This window comes from Medicago sativa, chromosome 7 (assembly GCF_051527215.1).
Source record: "Medicago sativa cultivar Bolivia chromosome 7, Bolivia_mono, whole genome shotgun sequence".
Taxonomy (NCBI): domain Eukaryota; kingdom Viridiplantae; phylum Streptophyta; class Magnoliopsida; order Fabales; family Fabaceae; genus Medicago; species Medicago sativa.
Genome location: NC_140755.1, coordinates 42052983 through 42066669, shown reverse-complemented (window position 1 = coordinate 42066669; position 13687 = coordinate 42052983). Strand labels below are relative to the sequence as shown.

Sequence of the window (13687 nt, the reverse complement as noted above, 5' to 3'; positions counted from 1 at the left end):
TGTCAAATGTGAGTAAAAGTTCAACATTGAATGCAAAAGTAGATGTTGATCAACATAATATACCTAATGTCTTAAGATTTAGGGTGAAGATGTAGTGTCAATATCACTTATGTGGTTTCTTTTAGTCTAAAGTGATGATTAAACTAAATGTATGATCCCTGGTAGAAGAAAATTATGAACTATTTTTTTAAAGTTTTTAGATGTCATGTATTTCTTTCAAATAATTCTTAATTCATTCTTTCAAACTAGTGGCGGAGTCACACACACAAGGTTGTGTGGGCTCCTGCCTGCACAAATATATCTCCACCCACCATAATTGTAATATACCACTATTAGATTTTGCAGGTAAATTAAATATATGAATTGGAATACACCCCGTATAAATTTTCCACTCAATTTATTAACTTTATTTTGCAGTTTGCAGGCAATTTATCCACACAAACAAAACATGTTACACTCTCTCATATATTTAATTTTTTTAAGTTAAAATAAGTAGTTTTTATTATACCCCGTCTCACTATATGTTAAAATGTCTCACATCGGTTGAGAGATGATATGGATAAGTATTTAAAAGTGTGGGCGATATTCACATCACATCCGTTTTTGTGAGAATTTATTTCTAAACCCACCTATGATCATCTCTTTCTCTATTTCTCAATGAGAAAAATGAAAACTCTTCCTCCTTGTTTCATGGAACCGTAAAATCAACCACACCAACTTTTCCTCCCAACAAATTTCGTGTAATGGTGCCCCCACTATTCAAAATTTATGGCTCCGCTACTGTTTCAAACATTAATTTTAAATGAAACATGAATTAAATTTGTATGAATAAAAGCTCTCGCCAATTTGAAATTTTGAATGAGTCGCTTATACACATTAATCATTTATCTTTTAATAATAATACTCAATAAGAACGTAATTTCTTCAACAAATGAGTTCCACAAATAACTATATTTTTATATTCCAACAACACTTATTTATTTTAAAATAATTTATTTAATTAGATCTGTATAAAAGTGAAGAGAGTCGTTTCATAAACATTATTCTCTATTAGGCCAACCACTGTTTATTATGGTGTTAACCCTATGGCTTTGAAGGTAAAGGGGTCCTAGTAATCTTAAGTTATGTCGGGAGGTTAATAAAGTTTGACCATTAACTGTTCCACCTAGAATCAAACTCATGTTCTCCATAATAATTCGTCGTTGATGGAGCTAATTAACCACATGAACAAAATTTCTTGTTTTATTTATTTAATTTTTTAATTTAACTTCGTGGTGATTTTGTTTGAATCTACAACAATTACTAATCAACATTTATTTTTCCTCTAAAAAAATTAACATTTATTTATTCAATATTGGTATTAGCATTTTCTTTCTATTTTCATAAACTCCTAAAACATACAACACTCATGACATTCATATTTAAAAATGGTTTTTATAATATATTGTTTCCCTTTTTTTTTGGAGAGAATATCCTTTCCATTTATATAAATTAGAGCAATTAGAAAAATATACTCATGAGATATTTTGTACTTTTTCTCTCAAGTACTCTAGCGGTTAAATTCACACAATGAGGGGTATAAGTTTGAACATTGACACATGCATATCAATATCACTGGAGCTTCCAACCGAGTTGCAATTATAGGATTGTAAAATTTATTTGAGCATTAATATGAATTATGAAATTAGAATTATTAGAAATATTTTTACTAAAAAAGCATTGATTGTAATGTGATCGAACTCAAGTGGTTAGTGAGTTCCAAATTAATCAGGAAACCTGAGTTTGATTTTTCAGTAGAACAATCTTTCGATCAAACTCCGGCATACAAAGAGTCTTTTACAACAAAAATATTTTTTTCACAAAGAAAAAAATTCCTATTTTGAGAGGTAAAAAATTAATTACTTCACAATTGTTTATAATTTAAATTTAATTTCAATTGAATACCGGTATTAATCTTATTTATGTGGTTAAAGGTCTGCATGAAATATATTAACAATATAATTATAAATTCCATATTAATAAAAAATGGGAATACAATCTTGGTTTAATTTCAAAGTAACTTTTTAAAAATTAGCAACAAATTTGCTTAATTTTTTTTTTGTACCAATTCTCATGGTCCAAGACAAAAAATTGTAAATTATAATTAGTAATGATAACTTCTATAATAAGTTGAAAAAATTTAATGTATATAGTATAATATTTAAGGCTTTAGTAAAAAAAATTAAGGCATTTTTTTTACAAAAGTTTAAGGCATTGTTGTATACTTAGAAATATTTTATCACAAATTAATTTTAGCATATGCGGTCATATCAATGAACAAAGTTCATTTGATTAAATGTCTTAATATTTTTAAATGAAATTCAAGATGATAAAAACAACAATTGGGACAAAGACTATCACTGAAATGAATAGAAAAGACAGTGCTGGCTCTTTTTTTGGATTCGATTTATGTCCCTAATTTTTTATCGGGTTAGATTTACGTCCCCTACTTATTTTTTCTCCATAAATTTTATTTTTATCTTAAAAAAATTTGTTAGTGTAGATCCTTAAAATGTCAATTATTTTCTATTTTTAATTTCCAAAATGTCTTTTTTTGAGAGAATTAGCAAAATGTCTTGAATACTATTTAAAATGAAAGACGTAAGATTTTATTGATTATCATAGTTTAAAAGTTATATATTTAATTAAGAAAAAAGATATCCTATAAAACAAATGTTTTTTTGATGTCAATTGTTAGTAATTAGTTGTTAGATTTTTTTCTTTCCCGAAACAAAATTAATTGTTTTATTCTTCATCCAATTTTGTACCAAAAACCTATAACATCATGGAAAAACACATTCAAACGAAACCAATAAATACATTGAATTAGACAATTGATATAACATGAGTTTAATTAGAATACTCTGACAGTGTAAAACCACTTTACACTGTCAACCAATTAAAATTACTCAATGAGACACATCGACATTTGTGTTAGAATCAGAAAAAATCAAATAAAATCTTCTCTATTAACTGCCTCCCATATTTCCTATTATAAGTATATGTTTTTTCGATGCATTATACTTGTGATTGTAAGATGGAACTTTTCCTGATTTAATGATTTTTCTCTGTAATCAAGAGTTACTTGTGAAGAAAATAAAAAAAAAATTGTGACGAAAACAACACCTGAAAGATTATAAGGGCATTAGACTGCATGTTTTTTTAGCATAATTTTGGTCATAGTTATAAGTGACCACATATTTTTTTATGACTATGAACACCTGAGAATTATTTGTCAGTAGATTATGCAATGGCTCCAATTTTTTATGTGAATTTTTCTTTTTTTGTGTTACTTTTTATATGGCTCCAATTCATGCAATGGCGGCTATGAACATCATGAGAATTGTTTTCATTATTAAAAAAAAAAAGAGAATTGTTTGTCAAATAATGTGCCTTAATTTTGTATGTGCTTGAAACATTTCTAAATAAATAACAATTGTGGCCTGGATTTTAACAAACAATGGTATAAGGTAAATGAAATCAATTTGGACAAGTAAGTATTACATCTCAAATAATGTGCCTTAATTTTGTATGTGCTTGAAACATTTCTAAATAAATAACAATTGTGGCATGGATTTTAACAAACAATGGTATAAGGTAAATGAAATCAATTTGGATAAGTATTACATCTTTTTGACTTTATTTGTGCAATACCCTTTGTTTCTTTCTCTACCAGTGCAACCCCAGTTTTACTATGCATGCTAAATAGTGTTAGTATTTAATCATGAAAAGAGCAACAAATTGAAAAGAAGAGTTGTATATATATCTGGGTTCATAGCTAGTGAAAAGAGGAAGGGGTGAAGAAGCATGATGACAAGAGTTAAAACAAAAGAGGAAGTAGGAGAGAAGAAAAAAGCATTAAGTAAATAGATAACAAATCAGAAACATGGAAATAAGGCATTTATTAAAAAAGATTTGATTTGATTTTCTCTATTTTTGACACATATGCTGATGTGTCTAATTGAATGATTTTAATTGGTTGAAGGTGTAAAATTATTTTACACCGTCAGAGTATTCCAATTAAACTCATAACATTAAATGCTTACATGATTTTGCATCTTTTGTAGAAAAATAAAAGAAAAAAAATGTCAACATGCTATGTTATGGTTGAAAGTTGAGTGGAAAAACATACATTTTGCTTGTTATAAGAATTATATTTGTTGGAAAAAATATTATATTTAGCTTATTGTTAAAAAATACGTGTATGATTGAAACCTTTCATGATTTTGTTAAATCTAAATGGTCAAAAATTAAGACAAAGGGTGCATGAATCCATTTGATTGGTTGAAAAATCAAACAATGATAATAATTTGATGGTTGTCATTGAAACAATTTTTTTTTTGAGGGGGCATAGTGCCATTGAAAGATATTAATAGAAATAAAAAATTCATTTAGTTTTGTTATTATAAGACTTTTACAACTTTCCACTTATAAATAAGGTAATTAATAAAAATATTAATGCAGTTTTAAAGCATATGTGATTATTAATTTTAATAATAGAATGAATGATGGATACAAAAATATGACGTTGAATAAAACATTAATTTTTTTCACTTAAAAAACATAATAATTTAATAATCTTTAATTAGGATATTAATTTTAAAAATAGTATAAACTCATTTAAATATTTAATTAGGATGAAGGAAATAAAATATAAATGATTGTAAGGTTTACTATTTTTTTTTGAAAATTCACTTAAAATTTTCTAAACTCATTTAAATATTTAATTAGGATGAAGGAAATAAAATATAAATGATTGTAAGGTTTACTATTTTTTTGAAAATGCACTTAAAATTTTAGGGTAGCACCTTGCTCCCTTTTAGTTAAAGAAAAAGGAAAGTTTTGACTCAAAAAACAAAAATCAAAGGTGCCATAAAATCGATTTTCTATTATGTATTTCTTATCTTTTTCACTCCAAAGTTATCGATTCAATCCATTTTTTGAAAATAGGATGCATTTCTTCTTGTCTATCGACTGGTTTCCATCTCAAGCATAAAGTAGCAAAAAAAAAAACACCAAAATAACATATAAAAGAGCAAGATATTAAAAGTAAAATAACAACATAAAAAACATAAGAAAAATTAAACAAAAAAGAATAGATAGATAGAAAAAGTTGTGAGTATTGAGGGATTAAAATAAAACAAAAGGGGGATGAAAGTGATTATATTTGAATGTGGTAATAGAAATCCTTCGTATATATTCTAATTTATATGTGATACATTTCTTCTTTTCTCTTGATTGACTTCCATGTCCAAAATAAAGATCCAAACAAAAACAAAGAACATATAAACACCAAAACAAAATTGAAAAGAGAATATGAATAAGAAACATCAACCTAAGAAATCACATAAAAAGGAACATAACAATAAGAAATGTTAAAACAAAATAAAGTACAATTGCGGTAATTTGCGATTTGCGATAATTTGCGATCATCGGTACACAAACAAAATCACAAGAGTGCGATTGCGATTAAACTAATGGTGCGATTGCGATTGCGGTAATTTGCAAAAGATCAATTATTCTCATAGATCAATTAAGGGTGGCTTCTTGATTGGTGAAGCATCTGGTGGACATAGGACATAACACAGTACAAGGTAATCTCTATTCTACCAAATTAATTACTCCTATAGTAGCACGTTAACATGGTTATCAAAATATGCAATTGCGATTATTGATTATTAGTAATTAGCGGTGGGAACTACTACAATTGTTAGCAACTTGCGATTGTGAATCTGAACTTGCGGCGAATGCGATACTGAAGATTTACGATACGGTAATTTGCAAAAGCGATACGGTGACTTGTGATTGCTAGTGATTGATTACAAAATTGTGATTCCTATATGTGATTCCATCTATTTGCGTTTCCGGGTTTCTAAATTGCTCGGCTAGGGTTTTCGATTGCTAAAGGTTTTCTCTCCATATCGTTGTGAGAGCTTTTGTGTTTCTCTTCTTGTAAGAGTTTGTGGTGCTTGTATTATTTCAAGTGTGGGCACGATGACAGAGGTGAATTTCGAGGACTTATCACTGAGTAACGATGAGGGACTGAGTTTCGACATTGAGGAAGAAGAGAGTTCTGAGCATGATCCTCGCCTATGTTTGGTCGGACGTTTTCTTGTCAACCGTCTTGTTCGGTTAAAGGAGATAAAGATACGGATGTCTGAGGTGTGGCGACCAGTGAAGGGGGTGGCGGTGAAGGAAGCGTAATCAGGGTTATTCTTATTTCAATTCTTTCACAAATTGGATATGGAGGAAGTACTGAAGGGCAGTCCGTGGACATATGACAATCATTCTTTGGTTTTGGAAAAGCTGCGAATTGGGGTACCGTTGAAGGATATCCAGTTGAGCTATATGAATCTCTGGATTAGAGTTTACAATTTGCCAACTGGTATGATGAAGGAGAAAGTCGGAATGGGGTTAGGGAACTATATTGGAGAATTTTTGGAGTATGATGGAAATAACAATTCTAGTTTCTGGCATGAATATATGAGGTTGAAGGTGAGGTTCGATATCAGACAACCATTGAAGATAAGGAAGAAGATCAAGGCGAATAGGGGAGAATGGTGTGTGGTGAATTTTAAGTATGAGAAGTTAGGAACCTTTTGTTTTGTGTGTGGGGTCATAGGGCATAGCGAGAACAAGTGTGAGGTTAGGTTCTGTCAGCCAGATGTTGCGATTCCAAAACGGTGGTCAAACGCTATTAGGGCAGATCTGTGGAAGTCAGGGAGAAGGACGTCATTACAGTGGTTGCGGGAGGATTGGGGATCTAAGGCTAATGTGGAGAAGGAGGGAGGGAGGGGAGCCGAAACAGATGGACATTCTGAGTATAGTAGACATCATACATCTCTGACTCCTGTGGAGAGGGTGACCACGTGTCATGTACTTGAGGGCAAGCAAATTGGTTCTACGCTTGTGTCAAGTGGGATCATCACTGGTGTGAATGATTTAAGGCATGCAAATGCTCCTTTACTGACTTTTACTAAAGATATAAGGTCGGGTACATCATGTTCAGCCATTCCCTCGACTATTGATAACCAAAACCAGGTGCATAGTACTAGTGAGAAGGATAATAAAGCAGAGATGGAATATCAATTTCAGAGAAAGCGTATGCGAGAGGACAAACAACCTGTAGAGGAATCCACAAATCAGACTAACCAGCATTTTTTATCGGCAAGTCCTGGCAGCCAGGACTGCCGGGACCAATTATTATCTTGAGTTGGAACTGCCGGGGATTGGGCAGCCCGAGTGCAGTTCCAAATCTTCAAAACCTGGCCCGGGGACACAAACCAGACATTTTTTTTCCTATCTGAAACGTTGTCTAATAAACGAAGCATGGAAAATATTCGTGTCATGTTGGGATATGATTCATGTCTAGCAGTTGATGTGGATGGCAGGAGCGGTGGGCTGGCAGTGTTTTGGAAAGATGTTTCTAATTGTCGTGTGTTAAATTACTCTCGAAATTTCATTAATATGATTGTGGAGGATAGAGAAGCTGGTGATTGGAGATTAACTTGTTATTATGGCTATCCTGAACGTGCTCGTCGTCGTGATGCTTGGGATTTACTTCGAGAATTGCGGGATATGTCATCCCTTCCGTGGTGTATCATTGGGGACTTTAATGATTTGTTGTCTCAACAAGACAAAGCTGGTATTCACCCTCATCCTAATTGGTTGTGTATGGGTTTTCGTGAAGCGGTTGATGATTGTGCCTTATCCGATATTAAATTGCATGGTCACCCATTTACGTGGATCAAGAGCCCGGGTACCAATCGAGTGCTGGAAGAAAGATTGGATATGGCTATGGGAAGCTCTGAATGGCTGCAACGTTTTCCAGAAATCAAACTTACAAACTTGCTTACTTCTCACTCAGATCACACTCCAATACTGCTTGATATTATACCTACGATTCGTCAAAGGTATAATTATTCTTTTAAATTTGAAAATAGTTGGCTTTTTGAGGACGATATTGAGGAGGTGGTGGTGGATGGTTGGCGTGGTGCAATGGGGTTGGAGCTTGGTGATAGGGTTGTGAATTGTTCTACGAAGTTGCAAAGTTGGGGTGGGAGGAAGAGAGTTCGGTTTAAGGAAGATATTGACCAATGTGTCCGTATTTTAGAGGAATTACGTGCCCAGCCAAATGGAATGATGCGTCCGCAATATGTCGCATCCCGAGAGAAGCATGCTCGACTTCTTGTACAAGAGGAAGCCTTTTGGAAGCAGAGAGCGAAAATGCACTGGTTGAAGGAAGGGGATATGAATACAAAGTTCTTTCATACATATGCGGTAGCCCGCGGCAAAGTGAAGAAGGTTAGTAAGCTCCGTACGGATGATGGGAGGACTGCTACATCGCAAGAGGATATGTGTGCGGTGGCACAAGGTTATTTTGAGCAACTATTTGCTGCGAATGCGGGTGTTCATGAACCGGTATTGGATTTGATGAGCCAATGTGTTTCGATGGATGACAATATAATGCTTACGACACCTATTACAAAAGAAGAATTGCGTCAAGCCCTTTTTCAAATGCAACTGGACAAGTCCCCAGGTCCAGATGGTTTTAATCCGGCATTTTATCAGAGATTCTAGCATGTGTGTGGTGATGATATTTTTCAGGCAGTTGCTTCTTGGTTGGATCGCGGTTATTTCCCTTCAAACCTTACAGAAACAAATATTTGTTTGATCCCGAAGTGCGAGGAACCAGATAATATGAAGGATCTTAGGCCTATATCTCTTTGTAATGTGTTGTATAAGATGGTGTCGAAGTTTCTCGCTAATCGACTGAAACGGTGTTTGGATAAATATGTGTCAGAGGAGCAGTCAGCGTTTGTCGAGGGTCGCTCTATACTGGACAACGCGTTAATAGCTACCGAGATAATCCACTCGATGAAGAGGAAGACGAAGGGATGGAGAAGGGAATTGGCTCTCAAGATTGATATTAGCAAGGCTTATGACAGAGTGGATTGGGGGTTTCTTCGTGGTGTGCTTATGCGAATGGGATTCAATGAGAAATGGATCCAATGGATGATGATGTGTGTTAGTTCTGTTACTTATTCGGTGCTTATGAACTTTGACAGGGTGGGGCCTATTGTACCCGGACGAGGGTTGCGCCAGGGTGACCCGTTATCACCGTATTTATTCATATTGGTGGCTGAAGGTCTCTCGACTCTAATACATAAGGCAATGAATAGAGGTGATATTCATGGGATACAAGTATGTCGTGGCGCACCAGTGGTTTCCCATTTGTTGTTTGCAGACGATTGTTTCTTGTTCTGCAGGGCCAATGTGGTGGAAGCACAACGTCTACTCACTATTCTTAAAACTTATGAGGCAGCATCTGGACAAGAAATTAACTTATCAAAGTCTGAGGTGTTTTTCAGTCGCAATATGAGTGGGGCAGCGCAGGAGGATTTGTCACGCATTATTGGTGTCCGACATGTGATGGGTACTGGAAAGTATTTGGGATTACCTTCGATGATTGGTAGAGATAAGATATCAGTTTTTTCGTTTATCAAGGATCGTATCTGGAAACGAATAAATGCGTGGAGGGGACGAGCATTATCGAAGGCGGGTAAGGAAGTTATGATCAAGTCTGTGTTACAATCTATTCCTTCATACATAATGAGTATTTATCTTCTGCCGAATTCAGTTATAGATGATATTGAGAAGATGATCAATGCGTTTTGGTGGGGAGGTAGGAGTAACAATCGTGGGATTAAATGGATGGCATGGGAACGTGTGGCATGCCCCAAAGAATTTGGTGGTATGGGGTTTAGGAATTTCAAAGCTTTTAATCTCGCCATGGTAGCTAAACAAGGATGGAGTTTTCTGTCTAAACCTGAATCTCTGGTTGCTAGAGTTTTTAAATCGAGGTATTTTCCCCGTTCATCATTTTTAGGTGCTAAACTCGGTTATAATCCGAGCTTTGCTTGGCGGAGTATTTGGAATTCGCGTCAGTTACTTTTATATGGATGTAGATGGACAGTAGGAAATGGGCAGCAGGTTAGCATGATGAATGATCCATGGGTTCGAGGTGCCCAGGGAAGCTGGATTCAATCCCCACAAAGCCAAAGTGTTCATAGTTTGAGTGTGTCTGGTTTGATAGCTACTGAGGAACGGGTTTCAGATATTAATAAGATTGAATCTTTGTTTCCAGATGATATGGTGCAGGCTATTCTCGACACACCACTATTTGAGGAAGTTCAAAATGTTAGAATAGCGTGGATGATGGAACGACACGGGAGGTATACTGTTAAGACTGGTTATAAACTAGCTATGATGGAGTTGTTACATACTGATCGATTCCATGTTAAAGGAGAATGGCATAGAATCTAGAAAGTGAATTCCCCTCATAAAGCTCGTAATTTGTTATGGAGGATTTGTCGAGATTGTGTTCCGACGCGCCTTCGATTACAATCACGACATGTACAATGTGAGATGATATGTCCCTGGTGTGAAACGGCTGTTGAGGATGATTGGCATGCTTTTGTAGGTTGTACGGTGGCGCGTGAGAGTTGGTATTGGGCAGGGCTTGCGACTGTAATGCAACCGCGAGTTGGAACTATGAGCAGTTTGGCAGACTTTATTTTTAATATATGTCGTTCAGAAAGTCGAGACATTGCTGGTCGGGTGGCTTTACTTCTTTGGCAAATTTGGGCTGCACGTAATGATGTCATTTGGAATGATGCTCATCATACATCAACGAGCATTGGGAGGACAGCACTAGATGCATGGCAGCAATGGCAAGATGTTCATAAACAGCCTTCACCACTGGTTGTACAACACGAGCAGAGTAGAGTGTAAGGTAACAATTCAGTTTGGGAGAAACCGAGCGAGACGTGGTTGAAGTTCAATGTAGATGCCGCGTTCCATGATCGTAGCCATATTACATCTTTTGCGTGTTGTGTTAGAAACTCCCGCGGGCAATTTATTCGGGCTAAAACAAAATGGAAGCGGGCAAATATGACAGTTTTGGAGGGGGAGGCATTAGCCTTACTCGAGGCCCTTCACTTTGCTGATGCGAACAGATGGGACCGGGTTGTGTTCGAGTCCGACTCATCTACTCTAGTGCAAGCTTTATCTTCTCCGGGCCATGGTGATTCGGAATTCTATGATATTGTTTCTAGTATTATTTATCAGTTATCTTTACATTCCAACTTCGAGGTGAAGTTTGTTAGGAGACAAGCGAACATGGTTGCTCATAGCTTAGCTAGGGCGGCCTGTTCTTGGGTTAGTCACCGTATTTTTTATTCTTATCCTTCTTGTATTGAACATTGGTTGATTAATGATAATAGTTAACTTTGTTTCTGTCAAAAAAAACAATAAGAAATGTTAAATAAACAATAAAACAATAAAAAATAAAAAAATAAAACAAAAAGATAATGAGGTTGAAAGCAATGATTTTTTATGGGAGGAAGAGGTAGATGAAAATAATAAAAAATCAAATTGTCTATATATAGGAAAAAAATCATATCATGATCAATTTTGATTGGTTGGTGAAAAATAAGTGAGTCATGATTCAATTTTGATTGGCTAATAGAAAATGAATGAGTCAAATCCATTTTGATTGGTTGATGGAAAAACATTAAATGAAATGGGGAGTATGAAAATGTCATGTGTATGTACTATTGTTTTTAGATGTAAGCTTTTGTATTATATAAAGATAAAGATAAAGATGTATCATATTTTCGTGACTAAAAATATGATTGTGATTGAAAATATGCTCTCTAACATATGGAAGAAATGTATGGAAAAGAAGAAGGATAAAAAATATGTTCCGTTTTTCAAGTTTAACCATGAAACAAATTAAAAAAAAAAACAATGAAAGTTAATAGCATTTACACGGCATTAAACTATTAATTTTTTAGTCACCATTTACGTTTCAATCACTAAAACAAAAGGAATATGCTTTGATGAGAGAAAAATGTTGTCATAAAATAATTAAATAAGTAATTGCATTTTTAAGTGGCATGTCTACTTTTGCTTCTATGCAAGCCACATCTATCTATATTATAAAGATAAATATTTAAGGTTGACCATTAAATGAGAGAAGCAATGAGAGGCCAAAGATTTGACCTTTACTAAATATTTGAAATAGATACAATGTGTAAGTGTGAAATAGGAGAGGAGCGGAAAAATAATCATGAGAAAAAGAAGTAATATATATTTTTTCTTAAACAATACTTTTCGATACACAAATTTCATTTCAATTGAAAAGTGAACACTAAACTTAGTCAAATATATATAACATACATATTCATGTAAGAAAAAATTGTGGGTCGTCATATAGGTGTTCGTGGTGCTGTTTTGATAAGTTGAGGTAAGAACTAATCAAATAATCAAATAAAAAAATGATCTGATCCGAGAAGGTTCCACAAAAGGACATTCAAACATATCCAATAATATTATATTGTGTGATTTTCAATTTTTTGTATCAATTAATGGTTTTGTTTTGAATCTTTTTAGACTTGAACACTCATATCTCGTCATTAAATTTGTTTCCATGATAAAAGTTAAGGGAAATGTTAACTTGTGCCCTCAAGGCACAAGTTAATGATTCAAATATAGAAAAAATTTATTGGAATGTGTGCATTGCATTTAATATTTAACTTTTTTATCATTTAAATGCACAAAATTTTAGAGAAAATTTCTTCTTTTAGGTTTCTTAACATGTGCCCTAAGGGCACAAGTTAACACTACCCAAAAGTTAAACATAATTTCACTAACAGTATGCAACTAATGCAAAAATCATATACTGTTCTGGACCGGCCAAAAGGATTCTTGGCCCATCCACTTAGGCCCAATATCACTCAAAGCCCAAACTCCACGTTTGGCATTATTGCTCGCAACTTACCCCCTCCCTGAGGGGGGTGCACGAAGCAAACGAGACTGGTTCAAACTAACCCCAACGTCTCTCTTGCACATTCTGCACGTTCCCGCAATAAACTCTCTGGCGGTTACACTTCCCACAATTTCGTAACCGCCAGAGCCAGGTGTGCCTCCTCAACGGCTCTGCAGCTCTCCACCTCTATAAATAGGGGACTCACTGCAGTCCCCAAGGTAGAACTTTTTTCTTCCTCTCAAACCCTCACTCTCTGATCTTACTGACTTGAGCGTCGGAGTGCCTGCAGGTACACACCACCCATCCGCTCCAAGAAGCAGTATGACGTATTCCACCACCGTCACAACCACCGCATTCAAAGCACCGGCAGTCACCTTCTGATCAGGTACGATCATATACTAATATAACTTTTTTTTTTTACAGAAAATGTAAATAATAGTTTTTTAAAGGATATCCTTAAATCATGCAATTGTCTCTAGCAATACGAGAAGCATTTCATAGTCTTCGTGAACTAAACTCAGTTGGTAGGGACAATACATAATATATGCAAGGTTCGAGGTTCGAATCTCGGCCACCACCAAAAAAAGAAGCATTTCACAAAAAATGTATAATAATAGTTGAAAAAAATATTAGTTACGTAAATTTGAAAATTTGAATTTTCTATTATGTATTTTTTTTCGTAAATTAAATTCAAAACATATTATAATTTATTTTCAGTTAAATGATTTTTAATATGAATATTTTAAATACCCGTGCAAATATTAGCTATATGATTTTTTTCAAATACCTGTGATATGTTTGAATTCTAGCTATGTT

The 13687-nt window shown here is 34.3% G+C and overlaps 1 pseudogene; it reads left to right on the top strand.

Annotated features, from left to right (window-relative positions):
- The first annotated feature begins 8784 nt into the window (after window positions 1-8784).
- Window positions 8785-11535, top strand: LOC146906121 (uncharacterized; annotated as a pseudogene).
- The last annotated feature ends 2152 nt before the right edge of the window (window positions 11536-13687 follow it).